Source organism: Oryx dammah, unplaced genomic scaffold, assembly GCF_014754425.2.
Source record: "Oryx dammah isolate SB20612 unplaced genomic scaffold, SCBI_Odam_1.1 HiC_scaffold_28, whole genome shotgun sequence".
Lineage (NCBI taxonomy): Eukaryota > Metazoa > Chordata > Mammalia > Artiodactyla > Bovidae > Oryx > Oryx dammah.
The window spans coordinates 55,399,742-55,414,995 of record NW_024070212.1 but is presented as its reverse complement, the minus strand read 5'-3'; positions in this window follow the sequence as shown (position 1 = coordinate 55,414,995).

Genomic DNA, 15,254 nt, shown 5'->3' with positions numbered 1-15,254 from the left:
CAATATACAGGTTTCTCAGGACACAGGTAACGTGCTCTGGAATTCCCATCTCTTTAAGAATATGCCAGTTTGTTGTGATCCACACAGTCAAAGCCTTTAGCATAGTCAATGAAGCAAAAATAGATACTTTTCTGGAATTCCCTTGCTTTCTCTATGATCCAGCAATGTGGGCAATCTGATCTCTTGTTCCTCTGCCGTTTCTAAATCTAGCTTGAACATCTGGAAGTTCATGGTTCACACCCTGCTAAAGCCTAGCTTGAAGGATTTTGAGCATAATCTTATTAGCATATAAAATGAGCACAATTGTACAGTAGTTTGAACATCCTTTGGCATTGCCCTTCTTTGGGGTTGAAATGAAAACTGCTCTTGTTCAGTCCTGTGACCATTGATGAGTTTTCCAAATTTGCTGGCATACTGAGTGCAGGACTTTAACAGCATCATCTCTTAGGATTTTAAATAGCTCAGCTGGAATTGCATCACCTCCACTAACTTAGTTCATAGTAATGCTTGCTAAGGACCACTTGACGTCACACTCCAAGATGTCTGGCTCTAGGTGAGTGACCACACTATCATGGTCATCCAGGTCATTCAGATCTTTTTTGTATGGGTCTTCTGTGTATTCTTGTCACCTCTTCTTAATCTCTTCTGCCTGTTAGGTCCTTACTGTTTCTGTCCTTTATCATGCCCATTCTTACATGAAATGTTCCCTTGGTATTCTCCAAATTTCTTGAAGAGATCTCTAGTCTTTCCTCTTCTATAGTTTTTCTCTATTTATTTGCATTGTTCATTGAAGAAGGGCTTCTTAACTCACTATTCTCTTGAACTCTGCATTCAGCTGGGTATATCTTTCCCTTTCTCCTTTGCCTTTTGCTTCTGTTCTTTCCTCAGCTATTTTTAAGGCCTCTTCAGACAACCGCTTTGCCTTCTTCCATATCTTTTTCTTGAGGATGATTTTGGTCACTACCTCCTGTACAATGTTACAATGAACCTCCCTCCATAATTTTTCAGGTACTCTGTCTATCAGATCTAATCCCTTGATTCTATTCATCACCTCCACTCGTATAAGGGATTTTATTTAGGTCATACATGAATGGCATAGTGGTTTTCCCTCCTTTCTTCAATTTAAGCCTGAATTTTGCAGTAAGGAGCTCATGATCTGAGCCACAGACAGCTCATGGTCTTGTTTTTGCTGACTGTATAGAGCTTCTCCATCTTCAGCTGCAAGGAATATAATCAATCTGATTTTGGTATGGACCATCTAGTGATGTCCATGTATAGAGTCATCTCTTGTATTGTTGGAAGAGGGTGTGTGTGCTATGTGTTACTATGTGTTGCTATGCCCAGTGTGTTCTCTTGACAAAACTCTATTAGCCTTTGCCCAGCTTCATTTTGTACTCAAGAACAAACTTGCCTATTCCTCCAGGTATTTCTTGACTTCCTACTTTTGCATTACAATTCCTGATGATGAAAAGGACATCTTTTTGTTGTTAGTTCTAGAAGGTGTTGTAGGTCTTCACAGAACCAATCAACTTCAGCTTCTTCTGCATCAGTGGCTGGGGCACAGACTTGGATTACTATGACATTGAATGGTCTGCCCTGGAAACAAACTGAAATCATTCTATTATTTTTGAGATTGCATCCAAGTACTACATTTCATACTCTTTTGTTGACTATGAGGTCTACTCCATTTCTTCTAAGGGATTCTTTCCCATAGTAGTAGATATAACAGTCATCTGAATTAAATTCACCCATTTCCCATCCATTTGAGTTCGCTGATTCCTAATATGTCAGTGCTCACTCTTGCCATCTCCTGTCTGACTACATCCAACTTAACTTGATTCATGGACCTAATATTCCAGGTTCCTATGCAATACTGTTCTTCACAGCATCAGACTTTTCTTTCACTACCAGACACCTCCACAGCTGAATATTGTTTCTGCTTGACTCAGCTACTTCATTCTTTCTGCAGCTATTCATAATTGCACTGTGTTCTTCCCCAGTAGTATATGTTCTTCCAACCCTGATAGCTCAGTTGGCAAAGAATCCACCTGCAATGCAGGAGAGCCCAGTTCGATTCCTGGGTTGGGAAGACCCTCTGAAGAAGGAATAGGCTACTCACTCCAGTATTCTTGGTCTTCCCTTGTGGCTCAGCAGGCTAAGAATCTGCCTGCAATGTGGGAGACCTGGGTTTGATCCCTAGATTGGGAAGATCCCCTGGAGAAGGGAAAGGCTATCCACTCCAGTATTGTGGCCTGGAGAATTCCATGGACAGTCCATGGGGTCACAAAGAGTCGGACACAACTGAGCGACTTTCACTCACTCACTCACTCACTCCAACCTAGGGGGCTCCTCTTTGGTGTTATATCCTTTTCATACTGCTCATGGGTTCTCATAGCAAGAATACTCGAGTGGTTTGCCATCCCCTCCTTTAGTACACTACATTTAGTCAGAATTCTTCACTATGACCCACCCATCTTGGGTGGCTCTGCACAGCATGGCTCATAGCTTCATTGAGTTATACAAGCCCCTTCACCCCAACAAGGCAATGATCCATAAAGGGACATTTGCTATACTCATTGTGTAATATATAACTCTTTGAAATGTACAAGTGAATGTATGAAAGTCATAAATTTCCTAAGTACTTCAGTTTATTAGTTCTAATTATTAAGGCAAAATGAACATACCATTCCTTATATTTTAAAAATCCATTTATTAACCCATCATAAAATAAAATGTTTATTTCTACTTGCTGGCTTTTTTTTTTTTTTTTTTTGCCATGGCATATGGCTAGCAGGATCTGAGTTCCCCAAAGGAACTGAAGCCAGGCCATGCCAGTGAAAGTGCCAAACCCTAACTATTAGGCTGCTAGGGAACTCCCTAGTTATTGGAGGTACTTTTTAAGAAGCATTTTCAAAGGGTGCTACAAATTCATTCAGTATATTAACAAAATCAAAGTTTATTCAAGCCATTTGAAAAATATTTATGAGCCCAAAACAGAAATAATTTTATGGTAGAATTATTTACATTTCATTCTTATTATAAATGAATACTTCATATTAATACAAACTGTAATCAAAAAAGACTTATAGTAATAAGTAATAATTTTTCAATGAAATATGGTCCAAGCAGTAAAGAGGTCAAATTTGTTTTTAATCATTGATTAAAAGTCATCTATCAAAGCCTTGACTCTAGGCATAGAATGACTATTAGACAATGAGAATAATTTTCTTTTGTATGAATTGTAGAATGTCAGTAAAGACCCATTTATATTCTGAGACCATACTTATATCCGAAGGATATCAGCAAGATGCTCCATCAAGGCAGGGATTTGTTTTGACTGCTACATCCTCAGCATCTAGAATAGTAGTTGATAGATTATAGATATGTAATAAATGTTTATGAAACAAATTAATAAACATTTCCATAACATCAAAGGTATTCAAATTTGACAAATTACATTTAAAAAATCCATAAGCTATTATGCACACATGATATTGTAAGAATTTGATACAATGAAAGCTAACCACTTAATAATAGTGATCTCAATCAACACACAGCATTTCAGGAAACTATCGTGTCAATAGAATCTATAAACTACTTAATAAAATGTAAATTAAGCTTTAATATAGCACTAGTGTGACTTTTGTTTCTGAAGGAGAAAGAGACAGAGAGAACATCAGTTATATTAGAGGAAAATCCTTTGTTTACAGACAGGATATTTCAAAAACTCTTTGAATGTCTGAAAGGAAGAAGCTATACGATACATCTGGAAAAGTTGGGAAAAAATCATAATACAGTAACATACCAAAACCAGAGGAATATGTAAAAAATAATAACATACTCTGACCAAGTTGAATTTATCCCTGGAATCCACCTGTGTGAGTTCTTCACTAAGTGTCTTGTTGCGGGTCGGGGATCATGATAGGCGAGCAAAGCCAGCATTCAGGAAGAAGAGTTGGACATGGGGTAGGGAAGAGTAAGGGTGCCAGTCCATTTCCATTTGTTTTCCTTCTTACTGTCTCCTGTCACCTCTCCCTTCAGACAGTTATGGCTGTTGTTTTACTTCTGCCTTCCAAATTTTAACATGTATTTATTTGACCAACTCAAACCAAAGTCTTGTGGTTTCTGGGAAATGAAGCTCAATCTTCTCCATGTTGCCTTCAAAGCAACCAATTGAAACATGGAAGTAGGCAATGGTGACAACTGTGGAAGAGCAAAGAATGTCCTTATGTGGAATTGTGAGGACCTTGTCTTAGACGAACAATAAATAAATAATAAAACAATAATTAATAAGTAATAAAATAGAAATAACTATATAATAATAAGCAACAATTAGTTTTTTTCACCTTTTAAAAATTTATTTATTTTAATTGGAGGCTAATTACTTTATAATATTGTAGTGGGTTTTGCTGTACATTGACATGAATCAGCCATGGGTTTACATGTGTTCCCCATCTTGAATCCCCCTCCCTCCTCCCTCCCCATCCCATCCCTCTGGGTCATCTCAGTGCACCAGCCCTGAGCACCCTGTATCATGCATCAAACCTGGACTGACGATCTGTTTCATGTATGATAATATACAAGTTTCAATGCTATTCTCACAGATCATCCCACCCTCGCTTTCTCCTACAAAGTCCAAAAGACCATTCTATACATCTGTGTCTCTTTCACTGTCTTGCATATAGGGTTATCGTTACCATCTTTCTAAATTCCATATATATGTGTTAGTATACTGTATTGGCAGTTTTCTTCCTTACTTCACCCTGTATAATAGGCTCCAGTTTCATCCACCTCATTAGAACTGATTCAAATCCATTCTTTTTCATGGCTGAGCAATATTCCATTGTGTATATGTACCACAGCTTTCTTATCCATTGGTCTGCTGATGGACATCTAGGTTGCAGTGCTGCGATGAACATTGGGATACATGTGTCTCTTTCAATTCTGATTTCCTTGGTGTGTATGCCCAGCAGTGGGACTGCTGGGTCATACGGCAGTTCTATTTCCATTTTTTTTGAAGGAATCTCAACACTGTTCTCCATGGTGGCTGTACTAGTTTGCATTCCCACCAACAGTGGGAAAAGAGTTCCCTTTTCTCCACACCCTTTCCAGCATTTATTGTTTGTAGATTTTAGGATAGCATCCATTCTGACCAGTGTGAGATGGTACCTCATTGTCGTTTTGATCTGCATTTCTCTGATAAGCATATTTTCATGTGTTTGTTAGACATCTGTATGTCTTCTTTGGAGAAATGTCTGTTTAGTTCTTTGGCCCATTTTTTTATTGGGTCATTTAATTTTCTGGAATTGAGCTGCAGGAGTTGCTTATATATTTTTGAGATTAATTCTTTGTCAGTTGCTTTGTTTGCTATTATTTTCTCCCATTCTGAAGGCTGTCTTTTCACCTTGCTTATAGTTTCCTTAGTTGTGCAAAAGCTTTTAATTTTCTTCCAAGGAGTAAGCATCTTTTAATTTCATGGCTGAAGTCACCATCTGCAGTGATTTTGGAGCCCCAAAAAAATAAAGTCTGACACTGTTTCCACTGTTTCCCCATCTATTTCCCATGAAGTGATGGGACCAGATGCCATGATCTTCGTTTTCTGAATGTTGAGCTTTAAACCAATTTTTTCACTCTCCTCTTTCACTTTCATCAAGAGGCTTTTTAGTTCCTCTTCACTTTCTGCCATAAGGGTGGTGTCATCTGCATATCTGAGGTTATTGATATTTCTCCCGGCAATCTTGATTCCAGCTTGTATTTCTTCCAGCCCAGCGTTTCTCATGATGTACTCTGCATATAAGTTAAATAAGCAGGATGACAATATACAGCCTTGACGTACTCCTTTTCCTATTTGGAACCAGTCTGTTGTTCCATGTCCAGTTCTAACTGTTGCTTCCTGACCTGCATATAGATAGGTGTTAGCTCTTCTCTAAATTTTTGGTAGAATTCAGCTGTGAAGCCATCTGGACCTGGGCTTTTTTTTGCTGGAAGATTTCTGATTACAGTTTCAATTTCTGTGCCTGTGATGGGTCTGTTAAGATTTTCTATTTCTTCCTGGTTCAGTTTTGGAAAGTTATACTTTTCTAAGAATTTGTCCATTTCTTCCAAGTTGTCCATTTTATTGGCATATAGTTGCCAACAGTAGTCTCTTATGATCCTTTGTATTTCTGTGTTGTCTGTTGTGATTTCTCCATTTTTATTTCTAATTTTGTTGATTTCATTCTTCTCCCTTTGTTTCTTGATGAGTCTAATTAATGGTTTGTTAATTTATCTTCTCAAAGAACCAGCTTTTAGCTTTGTCAATTTTTGCTATGGTCTCTTTTGTTAATTTGCATTTATTTCTGCCAGAAATTAAGATTTTTTTCCTTTTACTAATCCTGGGGTTATTCATTTCTTACTTTTCTCGTTGCTTTAGGTGTAGAGTTACATTACTTATTTGACTTTTTTCTTGTATCCTGAGATAAGCCTGTATAGCTATGAATCTTCACCTTAGGACTGCTTTTACAGTGTCCCATAGGTTTTGTGTTGTGTTTTCATTTTCATTCGTTTCTATGCATATTTTCCTCTATTTACTTGCACTGATCGCTGAGGAAGGCTTACTCTCTCTCCTTGCTATTCTTTGGAACTCTGCATCCAAATAGGAATATCTTTCCTTTTCTCCTTTGCTTTTCATTTCTCTTCTTTTCACAGCTCTTTGTAAGGCCTCCTCAGACAGCCATTTTGCTTTTTTGCATTTCTTTTCTATGGGGATGATCTTGATCCCTGTCTCCTACACAATGTCACGAACCTCCATCCATAGTTCATCAGGTACTCTGTCTATCAGAAATAGTCTCTTAAATCTATTTCTCACTTCCACTGTATAATCATAAGGGATTTGATTTAGGTCATACCTGAATGGTCTAGCAGTTTTCCCTACTTTCTTCAATTTGAGTCTGAATTTGGTAATAAGGAGTTCATGATCTGAGCCACCGTCAGCTCCTGGTTTTGTTTCTGTTGACTGTATAGAGCTCCTCCATCTTTGGCTGCAAAGAATATAATCAATCTGATTTCAGTGTCGGAAAATTCTGAAAGAGATGGGAATACCTGCCGGGGCCCAGCCCCCACAGGATCCAGGGGAACCTGAAGGAAAAATGGTGTCGGCAGATGATTTAGAGAGAGATAAGGAAAGAATATTGTAGATAAGAAAATAGAGGAGAGAAAGAGGCTGATATTCCTTGGTTTACATAGAAAGCCAATAAAACTTGGAGACAAGAAGTTTGCCCTGTTCACGGAGGCCACAGGTGCCTTCCCGGTCTCCCGAGGGAGTGAAGACGTGGAACGTCTTCCCGTTCACGTCTTAGAAACCTGGGCAGATAAGTGAACACAGGGAGCCTCTATGTTCCAAGGGATCAGTCTGAAAAAGAAAGTAAGAGAGAAAAAAAAGAGAAAAAAGAAAAACACGGGGTGACCAAGCTTCTTCAAGCAAGGCCCATTGTTTTTATTTTTAAAGGGGTCTTTTATACCTTTACTTGTACATAGAGGGAAATGAAAGACGCAAAGTCATACAGAGTCAGCCCAAACATTATATATGTTTTGTCTTTATTGAAACCAGGATTTTTCTGCAAACCTTTCCCATAAACAATATTGTGTACATTATCTTCTGTCCTTGGAGGCCTGTGAACATTTTATGACCCTCTTTTGATAAAGGCTTCTCAAGCAGAAAACTTATTTTCCCTTGAAATGTTTTTTCTTATATTTCTAATCTACGTCAGCCTCAAAAAGTATTAAACAGAGTTACATTCTCACGAAGCAAAGGTGCAGTGTTACAAGAAAAAAACCAATTAGCTCAAAAGTCTGATGTGGTTAATTTCAAGGCTACACTCGTTTTTCTTACTTGCCAGCTATGTTAACTAATGCACTCCCAGGTGCACAGTGGATAAGAGATATGGGAACTTAGCAACAAGCATTGGCCCAATAATGAAATCCTACATTAACACTACTGTAATAACTTTTAACTCTTTGGAAGGCTCTGTGTTTTAGGCTTTCTATGCCTCTCACAGTTGGGAGGATGTAAATAATCATATGCGTAGCTGCAAGGGTCTGGATATACCTGCCAAGCAAGCTATAATGCTAACAGAGGGGGTTTGATTTGAAATATTTCTCTCATGTCCAAGAGACTTATTAGCTATAGCCCTAAGTTGATTTTCTCCAGAGAAAGGTGGTCAGGAATAGACCCCTGTTAATGTCAGAGGAGTTGGTGAAAGTCATGAAATAGTAAAACAGACAGATTTTGGTTTTGGGGTAGATGCTTGAGAAAGCGTAGGGAGCCTGTTGAGTTCTGAAGCCTTGCTTAACAGTTCTCTTCCACATGACCTTGTCATGGGTGGGATCTCCCGTGGTGGCTCCTGGCAAATACCAAACCATCTGACCTGCCTCTTGAGAAACCTATATGCAAGTCAGGAAGCAACAGTCAGAACTGGACATGGAACAACAGACTGGTTCCAAATAGGAAAAGGAGTACATCAAGGCTGTATATTGTCACCCTGCTTATTTAACTTCTCTGCAGAGTACATCATGATAAAAGATGAGCTGGAAGAAGCACAAGCTGGAATCAAGATTGCCGGGAGAAATATCAATAACCTCAGATATGCAGATGACACCACCCTTATGGCAGAAAGTGAAGAGGAACTAAAAAGCCTCTTGATGAAAGTAAAAGAAGAGAGTGAAAAGGTTTGCTTAAAGCTCAACATTCAGAAAACTAAGATTATGGTATCTGGTCCCATCACTTCATGGCAAATAAATGGGGAAACAGTGGAAGCACTGTCAGACTTTATTTTCTGGGGCTCCAAAATCACTGCAGATGGTGATTGCAGCCATGAAATTAAAAGACGCTTACTTCTTGGAAGGAAAGTTATGACCAACCTAGATAGCATATTAAAAAGCAGAGATATTACTTTGCTAACAAAGGTCCATCTAGTCAAGGCTTTGGTTTTTCCAGTGGTCATGTATGGATGTGAGAGTTGGACTGTGAAGAAAGCTGAGCACCAAAGAGTTGATGTTTTTGAACTGTGATGCTGGAGAAGACTTTTGTGAGTCCCTTGGACTGCAAGGAGATCCAATCTGTCCATTCTAAAGGAGACTGGTCCTGGGTGTTCATTGGAAGGACTGATGCTGAGGCTGAAACTCCAATACTTTGGCCACCTCATGCGAAGAGTTGACTCATTGGAAAAGACCCTGATGCTGGGAGGGATTGGGGGCAGGAGGAGAAGTGGATGACAGAGGATGAGATGCCTGGATGGCATCACTGACTCAATGCACATAAGTTTGGGTGAACTCTGGGAGTTGGTGATGGACAGGGAAGCCTGGTGTGCTGCGATTCATGGGGTCGCAAAGAGTCAGACACGACTGAGTGACTGAAGTGAACTGAACTGATGCATTTTGGTTTCTTTTCAGATTTCTTCTGTGATTTGTTGGTTATTCAGAAGCGTATTGTTTAGCCTCCATATGATGGAATTTTTAATAGTCATTTCACGTTCAGTTCATTCACTCAGTCGTGTCTAAGTCTTCTCACCCAATGAACTACAGCACGCCAAGCCTCCCGGTCCATCACCAACTCCCGGAGTCCACCCAAACCCACGTCCATTGAGTCATCCTCTGTTGTCCTCTTCTCCTCCTGCCCACAATCTTGCCCAGCATCAAGGTCTTTTCAAATGAGTCACCTCTTTGCATCAGGTGGCCAAAGTATTGGAGTTTCAGCTTCAACAATGGTCCTTACAATGAAAATTCAGGACTGATTTCCTTTAGGATGGACTGGTTTGATTTCCCTCAGTCCAAGGGACTCTCAAGAGTCTTCTCCAATACCACAGTCCAAAAGCATCAGTTCTTCTGCACTCACCTTTTTTTATAGTCCAACTCTCACATCCATACATGACCACTGGAAAAACCATAGCCTTGACTAGACAGACTTTTGCTGAGAAAGTAATGTTTCTGCTTTTCAATATGCTGTCTAGGTTGGTCATAATCTTCCTTCCAAGGAGTAAGCGTCTTTTAATTTCATGGCTGCAATCACCATCTGCAGTGATTTTGGAGCCCAGAAAAATAAAGGCAGCCACTCTTTCCACTGTTTCCCCATCTATTTGACATGAAGTGATGGGACCAGATGCCATGATCTTAGTTTTCTGAACATTGAGTTTTAAGTCAATGTTTTCACTCTCTTTTTCCACTTTCATCAAGAGTCTCTTTAGCTCTTCTTCACTTTCTCCCATAGGGTGGTATCATCTGCATATCTGAAGTTGTTATTTCTCCCAGCAATCTTGATTCCAGCTTGTGCTGTAATCAGGCACAATGAATCAATGATCCATCGGATGTTGGCAATTTGATCTCTAGTTCCTCTGCCTTTTCTAAAACCAGCTTGAACATCTGGAAGTTCATGGTTGACGTATTGCTGAAGCCTGGCTTGGAGAATTTTAAGCATTACTTTACTAGCGTGTGAGATGAGTGCAATTGTGTGGTAGTTTGAGCATTCTTTGGCATTGTCTTTCTTTGGGATTAGAATGAAAACTGACCTTTTCCAGTCCTGTGGCCACTGCTGAGTTTTCTAAATTTGCTGGCATATTGAGTGCAGCACTTTCACAGCATCATCTTTCAGGAATTGAAATAGCTCAACTGGAATTCCATCACCTCCATTAGCTCTATTCATAGTGACCATTTGACTTCACATTCCAGGATGTCTGGCTCTAGGTGAGTGATCACACCATCTTGATTATCTGGATCGTAAAGATCTTTTTTGTACAGTTCTTCTGTGTATTCTTGCCACCTCTTCTTAATATCTTCTGCTTCTGTTAGGTCCCTACAATTTCTGTCCTTTATCGAGCCCATCTTTGCATGAAATGTTCCCTTGGTATCTCTAATTTTCTTGAAGAGATCTCTAGTCTTTCCCATTCTGTTGTATTCCTCTCTTTCTTTGCATTATTCACCGAGGAAAGCTTTCTTATCTCTCCTTGCTATTCTTTGGAACTCTACATTCAGACGCTTATATCTTTCCTTTTCTCCTTTGCTTTTCGCTTGTCTTCTTTTCACAGGTATCTGTAAGGCCTCCTCTGATAGCCATTTTGCTTTTTAGAATTACTTTTTCTTCGGGACTTTCTTGATTCCTGTCTCCTGTACAATGTCACAAACCTCCATCCATAGTTCATCAGGCACTCTGTCTATCAGATCTAATCCCTTAAATCTATTTCATACTTCCACTATATAGTCATAAGGGATTTATGTCATACCTGAATGGTCTAGTGGTTTTCTCCACTTTCTTCAATTTCAGTCTGAATTTATCACTAAGGAGATCATGATCTGAGCCACAGTCAGCTCCCAGTCCTGTTTTTGCTGACTGTATAGAGTTTCTCCATCTTTGGCTGCAAAGGATATAAGCTATCTGATTTCGGTGTTGACCATCTGGTGATGTCCATGTGTAGAGTCTTGTGTTGTTGGAAGTGTTTGCTATTACCAACGCGTTCTCTTGACAGAACTATATTAGCCTTTGCCCTGCTTCATTCGGTACTCCAAGACCAAATTTGCCTGTTAACCAGGTCTTTCTTGACTTCCTACTTTTCCATCCAGTCCCCTATAATGAAAAGGACATCTTTTGGGGGTGTTAGTTCTAGAAGATCTTGTAGTTCTTTATAGAACTGTTCAACTTCAGTTTCTTCCACGTTACTGGTTGGGGTATAGACTTGGATTACCGTGATATTGAATGGTTTGCCTTGGAAACGAACAGAGATCATGTTGTTTTTAAGACTGCATCCAAGTACTGCATTCTGGACTCTTTTGTTGACTATGATGATCCATTTCTAAAACCAGCTTTTGTCCTGTAGTTGACATCTAATCTTACTGCATTGTGGTCAGAAAAGATGCTTGGAATGATTTCAATTTTTTTGAATCTACCAAGGCTAGATTTATGGCCCAGGATGGGATCTATCCTGGAGAAAGTTCCGTGTACACTTGAGAAAAAGCAGAAATTCATTGTCTGGGGGTGAAAATATCAATTAGGTCTAACTGGTCCATTGTAACATTCAGCAATACATGAACCAAGAAATTCCAGATGTCAAGCTAGTTTTAGAAAAGGCAGAGGAACCAGAGATCAAATTGCCAACATCTGCTGGATCATGGAAAAAGCAAGAGAATTCCAGAAAAACAGCTATTTCTGCTTTATTGACTATGCCAAAACCTTTGACTGTGTGGATCACAATAAACTGTGGAAAATTCTGAAAGAGATGGGAATACCAGACCACCTGACCTGCCTCTCGAGAAACCTGTATGCAGGTCAGGAAGCAACAGGTGGAACTGGACATGGAACAACAGACTGGTTCCAAATAGGAAAAGGAGTGCGTCAAGGCAGTATATTGTCACCCTGCTTATTTAACTTATATGCAGAGTACATCATGAGAAATGCTGGATGAGGCACAAGCTGGAATCAAGATTGCTGAAAGAAATATCAATAACCTCAGAAATGCAGATGATACCACCCTTATGGAAGAAAGTGAAGAACTAAAGAGCCTCTTGATGAAAGTGAAAGAGGAGAGTGAAAAAATTGGCTTAAAGCTCAATATTCAGAAAACTAAGATCATGGCATCCAGTCCCATCAATTCATGGCAAATAGATGGGAAAACAGTGGAAACAGTGCTGACTTTATTTTTATTGGCTCCAAAATTACTGCAGATGGTGATTGCAGCTATGAAATTAAAAGACTCTTACTCCTTTGAAGGAAAGTTATGACCAACATAAACAGCATATTAAAAAGCAGAGACATTACTTTGTCATCAAAGGTCCATCTAGTCAAGGCTATGGTTTTTCCAGTAGTCATGTATGGATGTGAGAGTTGGACTATAAAGAAAGCTGAGTGAAGAATTGATGCTTTTGAACTGTGGTGTTGGAGAAGACTTTTGAAAGTCCCTTGGACTGCAAGGAGATCCAACCAGATCTCTTAAAGAGCCAACCTTTAAGATCCTTCCATCTTAAAGGAAATTAGTCCTGGGTGTTCATTGGAAGGACTGATGTTAAAGCTGAAACTCCAATACTTTGGCCACCTGTCCAAAGAGCTGACTCATTTGAAAGCACCCTGATGTTAAGAAAGACTGAAGGCAGGGGGAGAAGGAGATGACAGAGGATGAGATGGTTAGATAGCATCGCTGACTCAATGGTCATGAGTTTGGGTAAAGTCCAGGAGTTGGTGATGGACAGGGAGGCCTGGCGTGCTGTAGTTCATAGGGTTGCAAAGAGTCAGACATGAAAAAAAAAAAAAAAAGTCAGACACGACTGAGTGACTGAACTGAACTGGTCCATTGTATCATTTAAAGTTTGTGTTTCCTTAACTTTGTGTTTAGTTGATCTATCCATAGGTGTGAGTGGGGTATTAAAGTTCCCACTATTATTGTGTTATTGTTAATTTCCCCTTTCATACTTGTTAGCATTTTCCTTACATATTATGGTGCTCCTGTGTTGGGTGCATATATGTTTATAATTGTTATATTTTCTTCTTGGATTGATCCTTTGATCATTATGTAGTATCCTTCTTCGTCTCTTTTCATGGCCTTTAAAGTCTATTTTATCTGATATAAATATTGCTACTCCTGCTTTCTTTTTGTCTCCATTTCCATGAAATATCTTCTTCCAGCCCTTCACTTTCAGTCTGTATGTGTCCCTTGTTTTGAGGTGGGTCTCCTGTAGCAGCATATATAGGGGTCTTGTTTTTGTATCCATTCAGCCAGTCCTTGTCTTTTGATTGGGGCGTTCAACCCATTTACATTTAAGGTAATTATTGATAAGTATGATATTATTGCCATTTACTTTGTTGTTTTGGTTTCGAGTTTATACACCCTTTCTGTGTTTGCTTTCTAGAGAAGATCCTTTAGCGTTTGTTGAAGAGCTGGTTTGGTGGTGCTGAATTCTCTCAGCTTTTGCTTGTCTGTAAAGCCTTTGATTTCTCCTTCATATCTGAATGAGATCCTTGCTGGATACAGTAATCTGGGTTGTAGTTTTTTCTCTTCCATCACTTTAAGTATGTCCTGCCATTCCCTTCTGGCCTGAAGAGTTTGTATTGAAAGATCAGCTGTTATCCTTACGGGAATCTCCTTGTGTGTTATCTGTTGTTTTTCTCTTGCTGCTTTTAATATTTATTCTTTGTGTTCGATCTTTGTTAATTTGATTAATATGTGTCTTGAGGTGTTCTGCCTTGGGTTTATCCTGTTTGGGACTCTCTGGGTTTCTTGGACTTGGGTGACTATTTCCTTCCCCATTTTGGGGAAGTTTTCAACTATTATCTCCTAAGTATTTTCTCATGGCCTTTCTTTTTGTCTTCTTCTGGGACTCCTATGATTCAAATGTTGGGGCATTTAACATTTTCACAGAGGTCCCTGAGGTTGTCCTCATTTCTTTTAATTTTTTTTTCTTTTTTCCTCTCTGCTTCATTTATTTTTACCCTTCTATCTTCTACCTCACTTATCCTATCTTCTGCCTCTGTTATTCTACTGATGATTCCCTCCAGTGTTTTTGATCTCAATTATTGCATTATTCATTATTAATTGACTCTTTTTTATTTCTTCTAGGTCCTTGTTAAACATTTCTTGCATCTTCTCAATCACTGTCTCCAGGCTAAGTCTCTGTAACTCCATTTTGTTTTCAACATTTTGGATCATTTTTACTATCATTATTCTGAGTCCTTTTTCAGGAAGACTCATTATCTCCACCTCTTTTGTTTGGCTTGGTGGACATTTATCATGTTCCTTTACCCACTGAGTATTTCTCTGCCTTTTCATCTTGTTTAGATTACCATGTTTGGGGTGGCCTTTCTGTATTCTGGCACTTTGTGGTTCCTCTTTATTGTGGAGGTTCCTCCCTGTGGGTGGGGTTGGAAGAGTGGCTTGTCAAGGTTTCCTGGTTAGGGAAGCTTGTGTCAGTGTTCTGGTGGGTGGAGCTGGATTTCTTCTCTCTAGAGTGTAATGATGTGTCCAGTAGTGAGTTTTGAAATGTCTATGGGTTTGGTGTGACTTTGGGCAGCCTGAATATTGAACCTCAGGGCTATGTTCCTGCATTGCTGGAGATGGACATGGTATATCTTGCTCTAGAACTTGTTGGCTCTTGGGTGATGCTTAATTCCAGTGTAGGTTTGGAGGATTTTGGATGGTCCTTATCGATTAATGTTCCCTGGAGTCAGGAGTTCTCTGGTGTTCTCAGGTTTTGGGCTTAAGCCTCCTGCCTCTGGTTTACAGTCTTATTCTTACAGTAGT